The sequence below is a fragment of the Aphelocoma coerulescens genome, chromosome 1A (assembly GCF_041296385.1).
Source record: "Aphelocoma coerulescens isolate FSJ_1873_10779 chromosome 1A, UR_Acoe_1.0, whole genome shotgun sequence".
NCBI classification, from domain to species: Eukaryota; Metazoa; Chordata; class Aves; order Passeriformes; family Corvidae; genus Aphelocoma; species Aphelocoma coerulescens.
In genome coordinates this window covers 46594447-46616116 of record NC_091014.1, presented here as the reverse complement: position 1 = coordinate 46616116, position 21670 = coordinate 46594447, and the positions used below count along the sequence as shown (strand labels likewise).

Genomic DNA, 21670 nt, shown 5'->3' with positions numbered 1-21670 from the left:
ATACTCCATAAAATACGAAGTGAACTGAGGGCCTGCTGTACAAACAGATTAAGATGACATGTTTTAAGACATTAAGATGACAGTTGATGAAAATTATTGTGAACAGCTCTGAGTATCTCAGGTAACCAATTACTGAGGTGCAGTTTAATTCTATCCCATGTTACCTTCTTTGCATTCCCCTATGGAAATAATTTATTAGTTTTGAAAGGAAAATCATGATAACATGCAATTTTTCTGGCTGATAAACTGATTAATCCTCACAACAGCTTATAAACTACTTTTTGAAATAATTTAAAGACATTGTCATATATAGGCAACATTTTAGTTTGGGTTTGCTACTGATTTTTTCATTTTTATTTTACTTTACCTGTAATTCACTGCTACAAAGATTACCCACCAGTACATACTCAATTATAGTCCTCATCTGATACAGACAGAAACAAAAGATGCATGAGGAGTAAAACCTAAAACCTAATTAGCCTGTCAGCATTGTCTTAATTACTTGTTTCAAACTGAATGGTAAAGGCAAAGGGACTGGTTCTTTTGCTTGAAGAAGGAACTAACCATTGTTTAAGGAAGAACAGAGTTTGTTTTTAGAAGGAATGTGTTAATAGTCCTTCCTATCAACACTCCTAATGTCTCTCAGATGGTAAATAATCAGTCCGTGAGCCTATTTCACCTGGTTACAACGCCTATGGCCTTTCAACTGATAGAGTGAACATCCCATTACAGATGGAGCCCTCTTTGCTGTTTCCAGGAGGGTATCCAACTCATCTTCAAGCAATTCCCAATCAGAATCACCCAGCTGTTGCCATGCTCAGCTGGAACAGCTGTAACCTGCCAAGAGCAGTAGCAGTTCAGGACAGTTTCACAGGACTGGCTTGTTACACTTGACTAAAGCTGTACTGCAGGATGCTGATATTCTCTGTGGATAAGGGCACTAAGGAAACCTGCCTGAAGTAGCAGCTCCAGCCCTCCTTGTGTTATTGTTTACAGTAGTGACTTGCAAAGACCAGAAGAAAGATGAGAAACTGTCAAATGCAACTCTTCCAGAAGTCACAAATTGGAAAGGGTCACAGTCCTTTCCAGAGCAGGTCAAAAGCAAAATAATAAATATTCAGAAGTTCTGGATTGTAATAGGCTATGGTACTTTTCTGTTGGACAACAGCACAGCCTCTGCTGAAGATCTGGGACTGGCCTGATTGCAGTTTAAAAGTAATAATCATAAAGAATGAAGTCACTACATTTAGGATGGACTACAACTCCCTTTTTCTGTATTTCTGAAAAATTTGTCATGTGCCAGAGATGACAAAATTTCAGGTCACACTTGATTGTCTGGAACGTTCAAAGCTTGTTACAGACAGCTCCAGAAACATTGTGCAATACTCACTAATTAATAATCAGTTGGTGTATGAAATTAGTGAAGTGTAGTCTCTTAGTCACTAAGTAATTTGCATGGGGAGTTTAAAGCAGAGTAATTTACATGGGGAAAAAGAATCAGAATTATTTATAAGGATGCAAAATTGATACAACAGCTTTTGAAGTAAGAGATCTAAGACTCGCTCATTGACAAATCCCTGAAAACATTTGATCATTCTTTGCAATGGTCATAATGCAAGTACAATGTTAGTCAGGGGGTAAATAAAACATTGTTGAGATTCTGGTACACAGCACGTGACTGTCTTCACCATATCTCAGTAAGGGATATAAATATAGAATGGCTCTTCATATAAGGAAGGACTAAATAAGGTAGCTTACAAAAGAGGCTGAGACAAGGAAGAGCTTTATAAAGCAAAAATGGTGTGGCAAAGGAATAAGAAATAATTATTGATTGTTTCTGAACACACAGATTGATGAGACACACCAAGGAAGAGATAAACAGCAGATTTCAAATGAAAGGATGTTCTTTTTCTTAGATCATGTCATTAAATTGAGGAACTCTTTGCCACAGGATGTTGCAGAGGCCAGAAGTGTAAGTGTGTTCAAAATGGAATTAGATACATTCCTGAAGGCTGGCTCTGTTGGCAACTCTGAAAAGTGATGGCCCAGATGCAGCTTTTGGTTGAGGAAATCCCTCAGTTGTTAATCCCATGTTAATTGAAATCCCCTAAATTGTTAATTGCTTATGGATGATACGGAACACAAAAAGAAGGATTTTCTTTTAAATGTTATTCCAGTCCTCCCCCAGTAACCAGCCACGCACAGGGACAGAATACTGGACAAGTTAAATGAGCCTTTGGTATAATCCTGCACATCTGTTTTTATACCAGTATGTGCAAGGTTATTGCTTTAATTGGGGTAGAATTTTAGGATTAGGGAGGAAAATGCACAGAGTTCATGAGAAGAAGGTTCTTTGCCTCTGAAGTCATCCTTGGCAACATATGTCAAACAATTTTGTATATATTTTAATTTGTAAAGCTTCAGTGAAGCAAAACTAATGTTCCCAGGAGGGGAAGGTCTCTCTTAAACTGTGTAAAAGATTAAAAACCTACTTAATTTTACATATTTTCTTCTAGAGGCAGATAACTAATTTCCTCTGGTCCTTGGAATTTCCTCAGATGATCAGGAAAAAAAACCCCTTCAAAATGAAACACAATTGTCCCTGTGTCTAATGAATCAAAAGGCTACCCTTAGTACGCTTAGGACAGAGACCATCCTTAATTTCCTACTAAAATTATTGTTCAGCTAAATAAATACAAGTGAGTTTAAGAGAAGGAATTCATGGCCTCAAAAAAAAAAAAAAGAATTAAGTTCAAGCTTTAATGAACATGTTAAACAAAAAGGAAATGTTGTATGATAGTAAGCATTTGCTTTTAGACAGCTTTCTATATAGTCTCTTAGATGCCGCAAGGAAATGGTTTTACAGACCCATTACAATAACGTAGTTGCTCCCAGGGGCAGTTGTTTCTCCTGATCATGGCATGTATTTCCTGCCATATGGACAATCCTACTCTCTCCCCCTGCTCCCCATGTAAAGATTTTCAGGCAGGACTTAATTCCTGTGCTTTCAAAATGTTGGGGAACTGTGTGTTTGAGGGGCAGGAGGCAGAAGGGAACCAACATTTTATTTGCAAGAAGCAGCTTTTCAAAAGCATTGTTTGTGCTGATTTAAAATAAACCACCAAACACCAAACATTCCGGCACTTTTCTTTCTCATAGGATTTTCATTCCTCTTTTTTCCAAAGTAGATGCCTTTTCTGTGTAGTTTACAAATTGATAATTGTGCATTATTTGTGAAGAAATTATGAGGATAACATATGAACCTACAATAACAAGGCATGGTGTGCTTGCATGCATACACACACATGCAAAAACACAGTGCTGTTCCAGCTTAAGAATGAACTTAAGCCAAAACACCTCCTTTCCCCCATCAGTGCCAATACTGCATGGAACGATGGTTAAATATCATGAGAACTGGCTGAGGGGCACTGGCATCAAATTATTACATTTCAAGATGTGTAATCACCTCTGGATGTGACTGACTTGCCTCTAGCAGCACAATTCTCAGCAAGTGCACTTTCCAGTTTCTGGAGGGTGTCAAACTGACACTGGGATGTGATGGAGAAGGGAAGGAAAACTTGAGGTCAGACTCAAATCCATGGATCAGGAAAAGTGTTCCTGTGCTTGAAGAAGGCAACAAGGGCTGTGAAAGTTACTGACATTTACTTAGTGTTTATTTAGCGTAGGCACAGATGGATTTGGTCCATTAGTCCAGACTCTCCATTTATCTCAAACAATGACAGAGGCCTCTCCAGCAAGCAGCAGAGTGCCTGGTTTGTGCCACTGGCAACCTGCTAAGTGTGAAAACCAGCCACAAGCCCACCAAATGTGTGAGGAAGCTAGAAGAGGAAAAATGAAAAGGAAACAAAGCAGGAAGAGGAGAAACTTGCCCTCGGTAACACCTGCTGCATTTGCCATTAGTGGTGAAATCCATACACTCCTATAAACAGACATCAGTGGGGAAATCAGTCATCCAAGCATAGCTGCAAGGCCTGGGATGAAGAGCTGGAGAACCCATGGGTTTTCTCCCCCAAGATGTCAATATGTACAACACTCCCAGAAAAGGTCAGGTGAAATCAGTTGGACCTTAACCAATCCCAGACTTCCCCATCCCCAGCCAGTGGTCTAGCATGCAGGTTTGAGATGGGAAACATAACAAAGATTTCAATAAATCCACTAGTAACTTTTCATTGCTGTTCCTACATGAGTCCAGGTTGAAAATATGGAGACAGCATAGTGATAAGGCACAGTACACATTTGTAACTGGTTGTACCAGCCAAGCTAATTTATCAGCATGAGGAACTTTACAGGTGAGGTTTTCATGACACTTTTCCATTGAAAAATAGAGTACTGTTCCTGAAAAAGGTGAGGGAAATTCCACCAATTAATTTCATTTCAGCTGATCTCAAGATCCACAACTTTTTAAAGGAAGACTGGGTTGCATAATTTCATTTGTCTTCCAGCCTTGCCAGCTCCTTAAGTGCACTTATTGGGACACAGGCTAAATGCTTAGAGCTGATTCTGCAGCTTATCAATAGCATGGAAGGAATTTGTGCCAGTAAATTTGGACTTTTCTGGATTGAATAGTTGAATGGCAGTCTACTGAGAATATAATTCAAAATAGTTTCTGCCATTTTTTGCTGCAGATAATCAAGATGACAGTGTTTTTAGTAGTTTTTCTCCAGTAGAAATAATGCTTAAGAAATAAGCCCAGGATGTGGAATCCTCTATTTATATAGAGAACCTAACAATACACACAGCAACTGTTTGTACAGTTTTATGGTTCACAAAAGATATTTTGAAAAGGCCAGTTACAAACTTAGAGGGAACTCTATGCTTCTACTCTTGGCTTCTTTGATTAAGAATACCATTTTGTTTATTGTGTTGTGATAGTGTACTTATTTGCTTATTAACCATTACATTGTTCATTTTCTCATTCCAAATTATTCAGCCAAGCAGCCATTAATCAATAACAAATTTTTGTTACTGTCATCCTACTGAACAGGCAATTTGGTTTTCAGTTAGGCCTTTAGTTTAGGGAAATCTGTAATGACAGTTCTTGACTTTTCTCTGTAGTCTAGAAATAACCTGAGGAGGTCATCAAGCCTTGCCATTTTCACCAGTACAAAATCAACTATGTCAGTGGCATTACAGAGACAAGAGGTGGTACAGCCCTGACAGAGCTGTAGACATCTACAAAATAGACCTTTAGACTTGAGTTGATTTTCTAGAGTCTTTCACAGCCCCTGAAGAAAAACAGGCACTTCCACAGTGGAATTAATCTCCTTCCAGTATACAATAGGAGCGGGTCACATGCTGGAAATGCCTGTCTCTCTCTCAGCCTCAGGTCAGTTGACATCCACTCTTGCTGGTTAAGCAGTTTGTAAAGACTCAGTGATAGAAAAGCAACAATATATTTACAAAAATACATCTGAATGCTTTATTCTCTTATTGCTTGACAGTTTTGCCCATCTAGTTTTAGTTCCTGTAATTAAAATCTGTTATTTCGTGCTCTGTTTATCACAGACATGGAAAACAGACTGTTCTCGTTCTTTCTGTAGCAGGTCATATTTTCATGTCCTTTCTGTCTCCCATAACTGTACTCCTGCACTCAGTCTTCATGTCCATATGCTAAACAAGCACAGCTTATGCAACCCTTCTTTATTGGTCATATTTTCTGGAGCTCTGGCACTTCCCCTTGCTATCCTGAAGATTCACACTGGTTGATATGCATTTGGCATCTCCAGCATTGCTGAACTTACAAGTTATACTTTGTATTTCGCAGGTCAGATTGCTATTTGCACACCCTGTGATGATTAAAAGTTGTATGTCATCATTACCAGCACAGATAATCTATAACATGAAAAGGACAGCTCAACCATCTTGTCTGTCCATTACCAGCCCAAAAAGGGTGGTACTACAAAACCCAAAGAGATAACAAATCTTTCATTAAGTGTATTTCAGCTATGGTGATTAAATTTAAATAAACTTCCGCATGAGCAAATCTTTTTTAATTGAACATCTGAATGTGCATGCACATACACACACATGAATTTGTCCAGTTGCCTCTCTAAGGGGCAGTTTAGATCAACAGAATCGTTTCTATAATAAGAACATGTGAAGTTTGCTAATCCACATGAAATATTCCTCGACAGAAGGAAGAAGGAAATTAACCTCAAGATGACTGTCTCGGTCAAAAAATGCTAGGGAAAGAAAACTTGTGATAACTTGAAGACAGTCCTAATTGACTCCTTTAGTCAGCTGGAATGATGCAGAAGGGCACAGAACAGGAAAATATGGGCTGGGCTGAACTCACAAAACCCCTACTGTGCATTGCTTAATGTCTGCATTTAATATCGCAAAGTTCCCATTCTCCCAAAGGTTAAAAGAAATCAGGATGGAGATATATATGCTTATAAAACCAACCTACTGTTGCCAACAATAAAACACTTTTTATTTTGACTTTTTTTTTATGTTCTGACATATTACTGTACAGAAGTTCAGAATTTCATTAGTATTGAAGTTCATCTTTGACCTTTCACCTTTTAATGTGGAAGAATTAGTCAGGGAGAAAAAAAACATTCCTCTTTGCCCTGGCTTGCTTATTATGACTCTCTCAAGAATTTCAGTCTGGGGCTATTTGCCAGAACTATGTTTAGCTCTGAGAGGAGAAAAAAAAATCTCCCCCCACTCCAAAATGCTACCATCCAAATTTATCTCTCAGATTTTGCTAAAGACATGGGGTTTAAAACACTCTGGATTAAATTTATCCCAGTAGGAGTAAAAGCTTTGCTATGCCAGTTTATACTTACTGAGAAAAGTTGACCTTGAGAGCTGCTTGCTAATGAACCTTCTTATTTTATAAATTCCTGGTGTTTTAGAGGTGAAGTAAGCCAGAAAGGTTTCCTGTAGAAGGTAAAATTTTTACTTATGCCATAAAATGCCAGCCTGTGAAAGTCATGTGTTACAGAAGGCCGTAATAAGAGTGACAGGAATTTGAAAAACATTTACATACTATGCAAGCAAAGCAAAGCTTCAAGCATACTTGGATTTTATGCTTGAAGGCACAAATTGATTGCTTGTGGTGGAAAGAATAATGAAATTCCTCCATGTCATAACAACACAGAATCAACCAGGTGAATTTTGATGGAAAGGGCTACATTCCTTTGACAGCGATGGTGATTGCCAGAGGCAGCCTTCTCATTTATATTCACTTAGAAAAGTTTCAATGCAGTGGGCATTCATGCATCAGATCACCTTTGGAACAGAGGTACCTACCCCTTCTATCAGCCTCTTCATTTTGTACACTTACGGACCACACGTATCAGAGAACAGTGGTGCTATTTGGAAAGCACTCTGTAGGCAATCCCACAATGGCAGAAGGTTCCTTCCCTATCTGCTTGTTATCATTTCCATCATTAGCCACACTGAAACGCTATCAGAGCTCCAAATGAAACAACACAACTGGTGTGCACCCCACCACTTTATGGCAGTAGGATAATGCCTGTGGTTACACAATGCCAACATGGGAGCAGTGTTGTGTGGGGCTTCCTCATCCCTCTGGCAGTGAAGGGCTCAGCTGGACAACACTGCACATAAGGACCAAGCCAAAGTGCAAATTCCTGGTGTATGGAGCAGAGGCAGGAAGCTGGGCTGGAAGTGGCTGGGGGTTTGTTCTCATGTTCTCTGTGCGCCCACTGTAGGCAAAGAAAGAACACGCAGAACTGAGGGAGAATGATAAGAAAGATCTAGAACTAAGAGACTGGATGATCTGTGTAATGAAAAACATAATAGGGGAGGGAAGGGGAAGTTACAGGAAGCAGAATGAGGCATTATCAAAAAAAAAAAGCAGGGAGAGAAACATATTACAAGATATGAGGAAGACAATTAAATAATAGGAAAATCGAGAGAGTCAGGAATGTTAGAACAAATAAGTAAGAATTTGTCTCAAGGGAAAGCACACAGACCTAAAGGGGTCCATGGAGCCAGAGACTCAGTAGCTGAAGCCAAGTGCTACTGTCATTTCCACCTGCTGACGTACACTCAAAATTGTACTCCAAGGAGAGCTTATAGGATTCCCTTTGTTATGATGCTGACACAGCTCCCAACAGTGAATTTAAGCAAGAGGACAGAGAAACAAGGACCTTTTCCATAATGTGACATGTATTATGTTGATGTAACTGTTCATCACCTCCAAATCTGCACTGCTCTGAGTGCTCCTCTCACACAGGTAAATACAGCTCTTCATAGTAATGAGACTGATGCTACTCAACTGAAACAAAAAAGGTTTCAGAGTTGAGTAAAACAATGCTATCGTAATAATTTTTGCCTATAAAACTGAGAAATGCTTTATATGTTTTTTTCCCCCTCTCAATTACCCATAAGCAAAAGCAGTGTTCTGTGTTACATTCATTACTGGTTATATTACAGATCAATGCATATTGGTGTGAGTGTATGATGAAGGTCCTCTGGATTTCCTTCTAGTGAATGCATCTATTGTTGCTTGAATATGCATTACCCTGAAGTATTAATGGAGTCCTGCATGCTGAGAGCTTCCCTGAAGTAAGCCAGATGTTTCCAATTGTTTAACACCGGGAACATCCCACAACACAAGCAGCTTTGGATAGTACATCAGCTTAAATGATCCTTACAGTTTTAAATTCAATTCAGCTAATTTTCTCTGAGACAAAGGCTCCTTTACTCTGCCAGAACAATGACATGGGCCTTCATGTCAGCATGAATCTGGCCCAACTACATCACTAACTGAGAAAAGGCTATTGCTCTCACCTTTCTTCTTCTTATAGATAGTATTTCAGCAGGCTTTTCCTCAAGCCCTAAGTCTGACATTGTATGTTATATCTGTGTGGAACAGTCTTTGTAATGTGTTGGAAAAGTATTTATCTTATTTGACTTTATCTGGTCATTTTGAATCTGGGGACATCGACTAGTCTGTGATACTGTGACTAAAACCCAGAGCAAATAGAAACACTCCGAAAATCCAGAAGGCTGCCTCCTTTCATTTGTTGACATCTTACTACAATATGCATCGTTAACCTGACTTGTTTAGGAATTCTAGCACAAAACAGAATTTGGCTTTTAACTCATCTGCTTTGTTGAGAATGTCATGATGTCATAGTGATCTATAAATACCAGATTCAGGAAACATTCAAATGATTGAGACATCATGAAATTCACTTCAGAATCAAAATCAAGTTCAAAACTGTGGAAATAAGAGTTGGGAAATGTTTCTGCATCTTTCTGAACAGCTCTGAATTAGCTTTAGTTTTGTGGTTTACTTTTCCAGGGAGACAAAAAAGTTTCAGGTTTTGCCCACACTTTGAAAACTTACGGCTTTGAATATCAAGCCTAGTTAATTCCTATAGGTTTATAATTACTTGTCAAAATAGCCTTGGTCACCTTTCTTCTCTAGAAAAGTTTCCTAAGAGATATGGTATTTAAACAGGAAAGTTCATTGCTACTTACAAAAGTTTAGAAGCAGGATATGCTACTTTACTCCTTAGTAAAAACACAAAACAACAACAACAAATCAAAGAAAAATATTTCATTAACATATGAAGAGAAAACCCAAACAAACAGTTGTTTTTTCCTATGTCTAAGGTACTTTTCTGTGTTCATCTTCAAATATGTCATATTATGACATACCTAAACTGAAATGTTACCAGGATGGATGGTGGGTTTTGATAGTCCATGAAGCAGCATGCAAAATGTTGTTTTGTACACTCCCATATGCTCTTTGGAAATCTTGGAAGGACTGGAAGAATCTGAGTTTTATTTCTTAATTCTTAAATGAAATAATTTATACAAGAAAGTCATGAAAGGTGAAAGCTCAAAGCCATAATAAAGTGTAAGTCAGGCTACCTAACAACCTTCTTTGTTTTTCAAGCTATCATCTTCATTTAGAATAAGAGGTTGCTCTTGCCAATTCAGCGTTTTTTTGTTCTCTGTGGCAGATGTACATCCAAGGAAAGCTGCTCTTTGCCAACTCTGGTATCAATGGGTACAGCAAGTCTACTAAAGACCTTAAAAATAGCTAAGACAAAGAATGATTATCACATGGGTTATTTCCAACTGATTTCATGTTCAGGTATTTTACTTTCCATCAGTATTGGTTTTAATAATTTCGTTCTGAGACCTTTGGCTTCTTTGTTTAGTTTCTTAAATATAAAGCAGTGTGACTCAGAGCAGCAAGTACAGCAGTCTCAATATCAAGTACTTGGACATTTTTGGTGTGTTTACAAGTTCTCCATCTGGTATATTCCTTCCTGCCCCATTTAACAGTTTGGGTTGTCTAAACCCAACTGCTGAGTCACAGAATTTTTACTGGTAGTTACTGGCAAAGAGGAAACAACAAAACAGAGAGAAAGGTCCTGGGCTCATCCCCTGTTTCTTTGTGCATGTCTGACCAAGACTTGTTTTATGGGCTATTATATTTACATTGTGGCACTAGTCATAAAAATTTAATTTCAATTAAAGAACCAAATACTTTAGCCAGCTGTCTTCTAGCAGTTAGCCTCCTAATTTCATTAATAGTTGCAAGGAAGCTTTAGAAACATAACCTGGAGAAATAGCAGGAGATGGTCAAATATGTCACATCCTCATTCTGAGCATACAGCTCCTGGAGGGAGCATTCCCAGGAGCTAAAGCACATGCTTCAACAGTTGGCTCTCTTGTAGAAGTTTTCAAAGCAGAAATAAAGACAGGCAGGAAATTGAAATAATTGCAACTTCTGCAATTTATTTACTGCATGGCTTTTGGGAACCATTTTATTTTCAATTTAAGGGTGATGCAAGCCAGTAGTCAAACTGAATTTCAGAGTGCCTAGCCTGAATGCAGAGGTCACTGCTTTCCACTATTGATTTAACCAATATATCATGCAGGCAATGATAATGATGATCATGATCTATTAAGCTACTGTTAGTAGCTATAAGGCAGTTGATGGCAGTGGCAACAAAGAAGAACACAGAATATAGGCCAAAATGAATTGTGCAGTCTTTTACTGAGCTGCTCTCAGCTAGCTTACACAGGTCATGGAAAGTCTCTTCCTTTCTTTCACTTCTTTTTAACTTAACAAAACAATGTATTTCATTTCTATCGAACAATGACATGTATTATAGTTGCAGCCCATTTGTCTCTGAAGGAAGCTTGTCACTTCACATGCACACAAAGCAATTGGTGAAGTGGTAGAGAAGTCAGGGTTTAAATATAACAGCTAATTAACAGTAGCATTTTCCAACATGTTAATTACTGGCCTGCCATGCTTTCTCTCCAAGTCAAGTGTTCCTCACTGAAGTCTGGACAGATCAGCTTTAGGCTGAGTGTTTTTGCGAACGCTTCTGTGAGTGATTGAAAAGGCTACGCTGGCCTGTGGAATTCCCTGTGCTAGTTCTTCTCTACACTAGAATTTTCCTTAAGATTTCCCACTGAGGCATCATCCCTAAATGCAACTTTAGAAGCAAATAGCTAATGTATACAGTTGCACAGACTGGCATTTGCCTACATATAACCCATGTCAGGTGTGGTCAGGGCCAGCGCGGTTATTCTGCATGTGTGTTTCTGCTTCTTGCTATCACACCACCATGACAAGAAATCCTTAAATGGACTGGGACATTCCATGGGGTTCATTCATGCACAGGTGCAACTGTGGGGACAGGAATAGTTTTAATGAAGGAGAGGGTGATGAAGAGTCTGTGTGAAAACCAAGGCTAGGTGACACAGCTATTTCCACATGCGCTACCATAATTATAAAGATGTTGCTGAAGATGGGATTAACTTCATCGTTAAGTTTCCAAGAGCAGAAGTTTCTGGTATTTTCCCATCTTGCCAGCTGATCTCCTAGCCTCAAAAATTGCCATATACTCAACACACAGGTGCACATGCATGTTCTGTTCACTTCCTTTCTTTCAATACCTTGGGCCCAGTGTACAGAACCTTTGAACTCTTTCCTCCTGCATACCATTCTGTGGGGAACAGATACTATTGAAAGCTTCAGGTTAGGGAAGATACTGCACTGCTAAAAAGGGATTAGCATCAATGAAACACTGAAAATCTTGCTTTTCCCTGGGAGGTTAAAAAAAGCACTATCATTTCTCTATCTGTTCATGGAGTGATTTCTCGGGAGGTAGTATTTTCTTGTTTGTAAATGAGCTGTTTCTTTAACAGAAGTAAGCAGACAGGTCCTAAGCTGCATTAATTTTTTTCCTCTTCATTTATCTGCAAGATGAATTAAGCATGGAGATAGCACAGATAACTTGACTGACTTAAGTTGACAGCCACATTTCTAGGAAAAAAATTGCCCTTGGAATCCTCTTCCAAATCTCTCCTCAAAATTTGCTTCCCTCAGGAAGCCCACCAATTTCTTAGTGAATGTCAGCAGAAAGAAGCATCCATAAGACTTATGGACTTCATCTCTCAGTACATTTTTTGTGTCTTGTCCATTTGTTTATACCTTGGGAGTCCCATTCCAGGTTTCTTCTTTATTATATTATACACGTACGGACTATGCTGCAAAATAAAGCTTAATACAATAAAGCTGATTACATGCTGGGATCAGTGGAACAATACAACAGAAGTCTGAATGACTGGCTTTTTAGGACTGGTCTAGCTCCACCTCAGGCTGACCCACTACACTAGATCAGATTACTCAATATGGTGTGAGTTATTCCAATATGAAGCAACACAGTAGAAGGATGAGAAGAACAGGTTTTAATGAGAGAAAGAAGAAATACAGCAGTACAACTGATACAAAAAGTACACAATATAACACAAGGGTCTAATAAATCAGCAGAGAACTTGAGAAGCAGGAAGAAAGTTTCAGATGGTTGAAGAAAGAGGCTTGCTCAAAAAGATACAATCTTAAGTCTTCATAGATATATATACATTCTTGGCAGTATAGTAAATGTACAGTTCTAACATAGAAAATATTGACTGAAATGGTAGTATCAATTCCTGAAGAATATTTGTATATGGTACATTATGAAATATACACACAGGCAATTTAGAATTCAAAAAGTCTCCAAGTAAAAGAAAACATTACTGCTCTCTTTTGGTAGACAGGCATCTCCTAACAGCAGCAATTGGATCTGTTCAGTATTCAATATGAAAACAAACACACAAACCTGAAAACAGCAAACAGTAAGCAAGACCTTTTGCACAATGAATTATGAACCAATTTGGCAGCAAGATTCAAAAGATAAGAAAAAATTCTCCTGCCTCACCAAGTTTCCTCTTGCCTTTCATGATGAAATTATTTCCCTTCTTCCCAGTAACCTTTTAAGCCTGCCTTCCTGGGGATGTGAATTAGGTGAGACTGAGTCATACCTAAGTGAAATGAGTGGTCAACAGCTGTTAACTGTAAAACCTAATCAGGGAATGTTTACAGGAAGAGGTGTGCATCAGCCACAGCTCCTAACAGCAGCAGAACACAGCCTTGGATAAGTTCTGATAAAAATGTCTAAGCATTATGAGGGAGTCACAAAGCTCCAGATAAAAGGAGCCAGTCTGTCCTGTTGCCGCTCTTTTGGCACTTTTGAAGCGTACAAAGGAAGTCTGTCTCTTAGGAGTCACACACAAGTAGAATACATCTCCTGCAGAGCACCTAAGCCCCTTCCTGGATTAAAGATCTACCTGCTACCAGTGTCCTCAACTGACACACTATTCTCTTCCTAAAGCCCCACCTACACAGGCATTTAGGTGATGCTAAAAGGGGTTTTGCTAACAGTTGTCACAGCACACAGGTCTCTGAAGGATGATGGGAAGGTGCAACGGGAAGTATATGACACACAGAAAAACATTCTTTCTTCAGTCATCACTTATTCAGACAAGAGTAACCAGTGCTCATTACTAAAGTGCTTGTACTAAGGAGTCAGCAAAAAATACTGCAGAAACTATTGCCAGGATTGCTTAAAATTAATTTCATCTTCAGGATGAAAGTAGAATTATAAATAAAATTCTGCATAAAAAAATCAAGCAAAGTGCTCATACAGCATTTATGCATCCCTGTACAAGTATTCTCTATTCCATCCAATCATTACTAATTGGAGGATGGATAAGCCACATTCACTCCACCTAGGCAACTGTCAGGGATACAGGATAAAGAGAAAAAAGAATACAGGCAGTAGTGAGGCAGAATTTTATTACAGATGCTGAAGAAATAACAGCAACCAAGAAGACCTTAAAAGTGGTTAGCATTACAGTAGATTTACATGATTAAACATGTTAAAAAGACTTTAGGTCCTGATTCATATCCATGGGAAAAAGGATGGAGGTAAACGAAAGGACAAAAAAGAGAAACAAAAGAGTTAGGGAAACTATCATAGGCAGGAAACCCTCTTACAACAAAAGGTCAGCATCCAGGAGTGTGTCTTCCTGCTATTGCCTACATCCAACCCAGAACTTGAGTTCTTGGAGCCCTAACACAGCCAGCCCCCAGGCTTCATACCTGCTTTAAGGACCTGCTGATCTAAACCTCCTTGAGGCCGATCGAATGAACTGTGTTTAAAGCAGCATCAGCAACTGGCAGGGCGGGTGCACGAGAGGCTCCTACAGAGCCAAAGCACCCGGGTTTTCAGTGCAGTGGAAGGAAGGAGACTGACTTCACACAGAACTTAAAGGAAGAGATACAGAGATTGATTACACACAGCTAGAGATCGCAGCACCGAGTCCTTCTGTGGAAATGAAACGTAGATAAAATAGAGGCTTTTTTAAAAAGCTGCTGAAGAGACGACCAGTCTGGTGAGTGTTTCCTGTCTCCACATGGACAAGAAATTGTGGATCCTTCCCAGTGTCTGCAAACTTCAGAATGTATCATGTGATTTCCCTCTGTAGCCCTGCCAGAAGTCTCTTGCTGCAGTTTGTTCTTTTGAACATTTCCTCTTGTATTTCAGCTCTCATTTATTAACCAGCTAAGCAGCAGCTTATCAGGATTGTTTTCTTTCCCTTCCCTGTGGTTCCTTGGCAATCTATGCTGCCTTTAGGTCCTGTTTTGGGAAGTGCTAAGACTTAGAAGGCAGGAGATGTTGGGGAACATGTATTTGTTTACATGTTTAAGACAGGGCAGATGGGCATACAGGCACTCACAGCAGCTCAGGTGCAAAGCCTTGAAAACAAAGTGAAGCAGCTTTTCTAATAAGAGGTGTAAAATCAGGTTTGAAATACCTCCACACAGTCTGCTTGGTAGAACACAATTCTTTTTCCTTTAGATAGCACGAATCAAGTTTTTGTTTACCTTTCAAGTAAGCAACTGGATAGTTTGATATGAGAAAAATACAACCTCTTTGCTAGACAAGCCTTGCAGTGGGATACCTGGCAATACACATTTACATTATGAAGTGTGTGGGGGGGGGGGGGGTGTGTGTATATATGTATATATATATTTATAAAGCTCATTCAAACCCCTTAAATCAAGAAATTATTAGTTTATGCTCCTCAATAAAAATTCAAAATGGTTAAATTCAGGGAGATTTAGTAATACTTGTATTCTGAAAACGCATGCTCTTTATCAGTGGGAAAGGTCTTAAGCACAACTGCTAGATCCCAGCACTTCCTGAGCTCAAGACCAGGCAGCAGTGGAGACAGAGCACATTGGCATAGCGGATGGAGAGCGTGTGTTCAGCCCCTACTGCTGAAAGCAGCAACCTTGTGTAGGGGAAGGCAGGCTCAGCCATGACTGTGCCACCCTCCTGTGGGAAAGAACAAGTAAGGCTCATGTAATGAGGAACATGTGTTAGAGGGTCAGTCTGGCTGATGAGGCATTACCATCTAATAATCATTAACCTGGGAAGAAAATTCCCGGAAGTGAATGTTCTGAAGTTCAGGAAGAAATAGGAGGCTGAAAAGTAGGTCAAAGCTCCCTGGAAGGAAAGTCAGGACAGACATTGCACCAGCCCTAAGAACCCTTCTATTCATGAGTTTATGACTGAGAATGCACAGCAGCACCTTGGTGTGGATTCCCTCTAGCCTATCATTTCATAAAGTTTAGACAAAGGCCTCAGAAATGAAGGAAAAAAGTGGCCAAATTCCTCAGCAGCTGACAACACAATGCTGGAAGAGAGCTGAAGGCTGCTACAAGGGAAAAGAGAGACCACTGGAGAAAAGGACAGACCTAGTAAAAACTGGAGCTTTGAAAGACACCTGCAGAGTCATTGCAGCTAGCTCAGCACTCCTGTGGTCACCCACCTCAGGAGAACCCTTCCCAGAAGTGGTCAAACCAGAAGAGCTTCTCCAGCCCAGGCCCCATCTTTTGCAGTTTGGCCACTAATGTTTAAGTTTCTGTTGGGGATAATCTACCTGGTGCATTACAGATAGCCCCATAGGTGAAAAACAAACTATAAAATCCTCCCCAATTGGTTTGTGTGGCTTATGAAAAGGAAAGGTGGGAAGGAAAAAGTTCACAAGTGGGATTGCATATGGCAAGGATGCTGCACTAGACAAAGACAGACAATAAATGCAAAATGCTTGTGAAGCATCCTGTTCCCATTTAGGTTTCACTCAGCACTGTTCCGTGATCACTGCAAGCTTTGCAGACCTCAAACACACAGGTGCCTGCAGACCACCCATGAACGCCCACGCTGGGACATGAAAAACTTGGAGTACAATGTCATACTGAGCAGTGCAGGAACAGCCAACAGGAACTTGTTTAAATTTCACCAGCTGTGCCTTTGGATGAAAGATCTACAGGACAGTTTGTAGATTTCTGGCTTTTATCCCATAACACAGTTAAAGCCTATTATTATTATTATTATTATTATTATTATTATTATTATTGAAACACAGATATCAAGCATTATAAATAGCCTGCGTTTATGGTGCTTCTCTTGAGATCAAATGAATGATTCTCTGTCAGTAATGGCTACTGAAGATATTAAGCACTGATGTTTCTCTTTTCGTTTGTTTAGGAATGGACCTTTCTTTAATAGCACAAAGTAACGGAAAGGATTGGTCACTCTCTCTTTTGGAAATCTGAGATTATTTTCAGTTCTCATCCATGCAGCTGGAGAAGGTCAGGAAGCAATCTTTAAATATTAAGATTTGAGCACAAATCAAGCCAACTAATGACACTTATTTTGGCACCTTGTACTAGAATTGCAGTTATTTTTAAAATGCAACTTTAAAATGCTTTTCAGTAAGCCAGAATTACTTAAAAGAGCCAATATACACCAAGAGTGTGGTATAAATTTGAGCTGCTATACATTATTATTTCTCTTCTGACTCTATGCTGCCCATTACGGTGTCCACCTTCCGTTTCAGTTCTCAAGTCAAGTGAGAAAGTCAGTACACAACTCTAGATCTAGTCATTCCTGCTACAAATACATGTAAAAAGAATTTGTGTGTTATTTTAAAATCTGAACCTCTTAAAGAGTGGTAATAAAGGGAAAGGACCATGGGTGCCAGAGGGTCCAGAAGGGTGAAATCAGTAAGTAGAAAAAATCATGCACAATAATTTCAGTTTCACTGGCAGTATCACAAACAGTTCCTAGAAACTTTGGGGAATAAGACACAAATGGTCTTGGGCAGCCTAGGCCTCAAGAACAACAACAACAACAACAAAAGGAATCAAAATGAATGAGGAAAATAATGACTGGCATCATCCTCATTATGATTGAGGAAGCCAGCTGCAAGTTAAAGCACTGATGCACTTTCAGTCCTATCCATATCCTAAATCACTAAGTGGTTACAAAAGCCAGCCTAGACGAAGGACTGGGATTTCATGGCCATGAAGTGATTTAAGCTGCCATAGAACTGCATCCCCTAAAGCACAGTCCATGAGGCCTTTTAAGATTTAAAGCTGAAAAGGTACAAGGATCAAAATATGCTGATCACATGAAAGTATTCAAGTTTTGGTGCCATGCAACCCTTTTAAAATAAGCCACTTTTAACAGAGAAACTTTTTCCTTATCTACTAAATTGCAGTCACTTCTTCAGAATCCTGTGTTCAATTCAGAAAGTGTAACGTGGGCTAACAGTGCGCTCACCCTGTTGAGCCAAATGGTGTTCTGATAACCTGCCAATAACCTGAGCCATGGCGGTGTGAGGGGAGGCAGCACATCGAGAACAGTTTCATATCCAGCTGTAGCTCAAGCCAGATTGCTTTATCCATCTACAAAGCAAAGTTCATGGGAAGTAGATTTCACCCCTAGCTATGACCCTGTCCTATCACACTTACAACTACCACTACCACTTACCTGATTTCTGCACAAATTTCCAAGTTGAATAATCAAATGTATTTTTTAGCATTTAAAATCCAAGGTGACAAAATAAAAACATACACAGGAAGGAATTAAATATAATGAGAAAATGAATAAAGCACACCACCAAGCATTTAAAAAAGTAGCCACAGAGGCCTTCAGTTTGATCTCTGATATCCCTATATCCACTGCCATGTTTCTTGTGTGATAATAAATTTTGCAATACATGCTTATTCATCAGAGACCAAAAAAAGCTCTGAAAAGTCAAGCTGAAGTTTTAACAAGTGTTGTTTGGCATCTTTAGTTTGTGTTAGACCAGGTGGCAGCTGTTGGAAGATCATTTTGATTTAACAACTTTTTGTTTTGTTAGTAAAGAAAAACACTGTCCAGCCAAATCCCACTGACAGTGAATAAATATTTCTCCTACATCAGACCAAATATTTTCATTTGCCATCCTAATAGCTAGGGGTAAAAGATCTGAAAAGATTTTTCTTTCTATATGGACTAAAATATATTTGAAGGCTTCAGTGTTTTATGGGAGGTGATTATTACTCTGTACTCCATACTGAGTACTGAGGTTAGTCTGGAGTACTGCACCACACTTTTGTCACTGTACTTCAAAAACTGGAGAGATTTCTAAGGAAAGCAAACAAAAGGCAGAAAACATGACCTCTGCAGAAGGACTGAAGAAAGTGGAAAATCAAGAAAGTTTATTGACAAATCTTCTTGTGTGTACAAGACGGTAATGATGATGCAAAGATGGCCACATACTGGCATTGGAACCAGGAATAATTGACCAAACATGAGGCTGAGCAATTTTATGGAAAAGGATTCCATCAGAACCTGTGAATCTGACAGCCATCACCACTGGGTGAAGAAGTCCCTGAGCCACAAATTGCTGAGGAATAGCCTGGAGAAGTATCACTGCACAATACTCTTCCCTCAGCATCTGCTATTAGTCCCTGTCACAGACAAGATCCCAGAGCAGCCTGGCCCTTTACACTGACCAAGTGCCATTCTCACACTCTGCTTGCTTTTTCAGACGAGACAGTATGAAACCCTGTTAATTCTAAAAAGCAATTAGCCCTGGTAACAAGCCACTTGCAGGACAACAGCTGCCCTTCATTAAATAGTTTAAAGGACAAGGGCAGTTTAGTGTACTTGTCCTCTTGTTCCTGTAAAAAAAAAAAAGGAAAAAAAGAAGAAAGGGGTAACCTACAAGATTACAAAATTCAGTGTGGGCAACAACCCCACACAGTCCACCATATAACTGGTTTTTTATTACCAAACAAATTAATGAGAAAGTTGCAAATTTTACACTTCTGAGAAACATAAAATTTCTAATATTGTAACAAACAGTCACACAGAGACAGGTGTGCTTGGGACGAAGTCTGAAATCTCAATAAAACTGGCTACTCTACGTGTTTCCATCTTGCATTTAGAAAACTATGTGCAAGATTCAGTGATGTCCAGCAATCCTCTGCTGGGAGTAAAACTGTCTCATTGCTATGACTGATGGCAGAAGCCTTCACATTTGCAAATCTTGCCTGTAGTTGACAGAGGCACATTTAATTGCATTTGAAAGATGCTCTATTATCTGTAAGTCTCTACATTTGCTTCCATGACACAACTGTTTAATTTCTGTCATGAATACATACACTTAACAACAGGGACAAGTTACCTTCTTCTCACAGATCTTTGCCTAGATTTAAGCCTTTACCTAGATCTTTAGCTGTGAAGTGAAGCGATATAAAAGATGTAGTGTTAGATTGCAATCCAATCCAAGAAGCAAATATTGTCTTTGGAGTGCTTTCCAGGTAGGACAGAAGGAGAAGAAATTATTTAACCCTATATAATTACTTGTTTCTACTTCACAGAACTGCTAATTGGAAATGGGATAGGGAAAATGCATTTATTGTTAGCTCTGCTCTTCACAAAGGATTTTGGCTGCTGATATTCCTCATCATAACCCATAATTTAGTATGGACTTCCTGCTAAATGTTTCCAAAAGTTACAAAGCTCTAAGAAGCAAATGTTCTGTTTTCACAAAAATCCCTATCTCGGGTAACGAGCCAAAGAACACAGAACAGCACTCAGACCTTGACATGCTCAATATATTAAGACAACTCATTAGAGCTAATGCACACTTCAGTGTGTTCATAAACATTATTTTAAATGCAGCAATAAATTATGCCAAAAGATCTGTCAGGTTCTTGAAGGAACCTACAGCATGTATATATAGTCATTTCAAATGATATAATTATGAGGAAATTGGGATCATAACAGAGTGTATGACATACATAGATGGAACCTGGTTATCAAATCAAGAGAAGTCAGGCTTTGAGCTGTGTCCTCTGTTAGCAATATCTTTTCTTCAAGAAGAATATTAAATAGATCAAAATAAATGACCTGATGGCTGTTTTGTACAGAGGTGATGAGAGGCAGAGAAAACACGTGAGTCCAGGTGTTCATACGCGGCAACTTCTAATACTGCATTAAGTAAGACCATGAAAATCAGTTAAATTGCTTGTAGAAAATCAGTTTGTTCAAAGTAGGATCAGGACTTCCTCCAAAAAGTCATTGTTGAGCATAGCCACGTCTAATGTCAAAGCTGTAATTTCACACTACCCATCTTTGGCAATAATGTAGACATGGGCAATCCTGAGTCTCAGGCCAGCAACATGGTACATGCTGATACAGCTGTTTGGAGATAGCTGCTGTTACTGCATCGCTGCAGTAAGAATGGTGAAAAGCAAAAAGGCCTAAAGAGGGTGAATTTTTGACCCAGGCGGACTCATGAACTGGTTTATAACATGGCCACAAAAACCCGTGCTGACACAGCTGATGGATGAAAATGAACAACGCATGATGGATGAGGTTTTTTAGGCCAGTTTCATTACCAAGACCAGCCGATGATAAAATTAGGTCCCAAGTGAGCCACCACAGAAGATTCTCCAGGATTTTTACTAAGGCCTGCAGCAAAGGAATAAAGTGATAGCAGCTTTTATAAATGTGAGATCTGTCACCAATTTCAGTACCAATGCAACTCAGGCTACTACTGACTTCATCTAAAACTGAGCACAGTGATATTTCATATCCTAAATCTGATCATCTTTCCAAGTTGGTATCATAGCCATACACGCTTTAAACTATTATTTGGATCCCATAGAAAAAGTTCAGGAGTACCCTTTCTGGGATACACAATATCAGACCGTGAGATGATGGTGGATGAGTTCATGGAAAAATATTAATGGAAGATACATTTAGGCTGTCAGAACAATTATCTAGGAACAAAAAATATCTGGGCACTTTGTGAACTCAAGGATCTCAAGTCAAGAATGAGGAAGACTACTTTTTCAGAAGCATGGCCAATGCTTCAAACACAATCTATCCAAAGCAGCTGTTCTAGACTTGGTAAAAAAAATTGCTTACCACAGAGAAAATAAAAGTGTTTCATCATCTTAGCC

General features: G+C 39.2%; 1 long non-coding RNA gene across 1 annotated transcript; it reads right to left on the bottom strand.

Moving 5' to 3' along the window:
* Positions 1-5364: 5364 nt before the first annotated feature.
* Positions 5365-15352, bottom strand: LOC138102636 (uncharacterized). Its single transcript, XR_011147464.1, has 3 exons — positions 13236-15352; positions 6813-6906; positions 5365-5807 (listed from the first exon to the last, which is right to left on the bottom strand). It is a non-coding gene; the product is annotated as an uncharacterized lncRNA (long non-coding RNA).
* Between the last annotated feature and the right edge of the window lie 6318 nt (positions 15353-21670).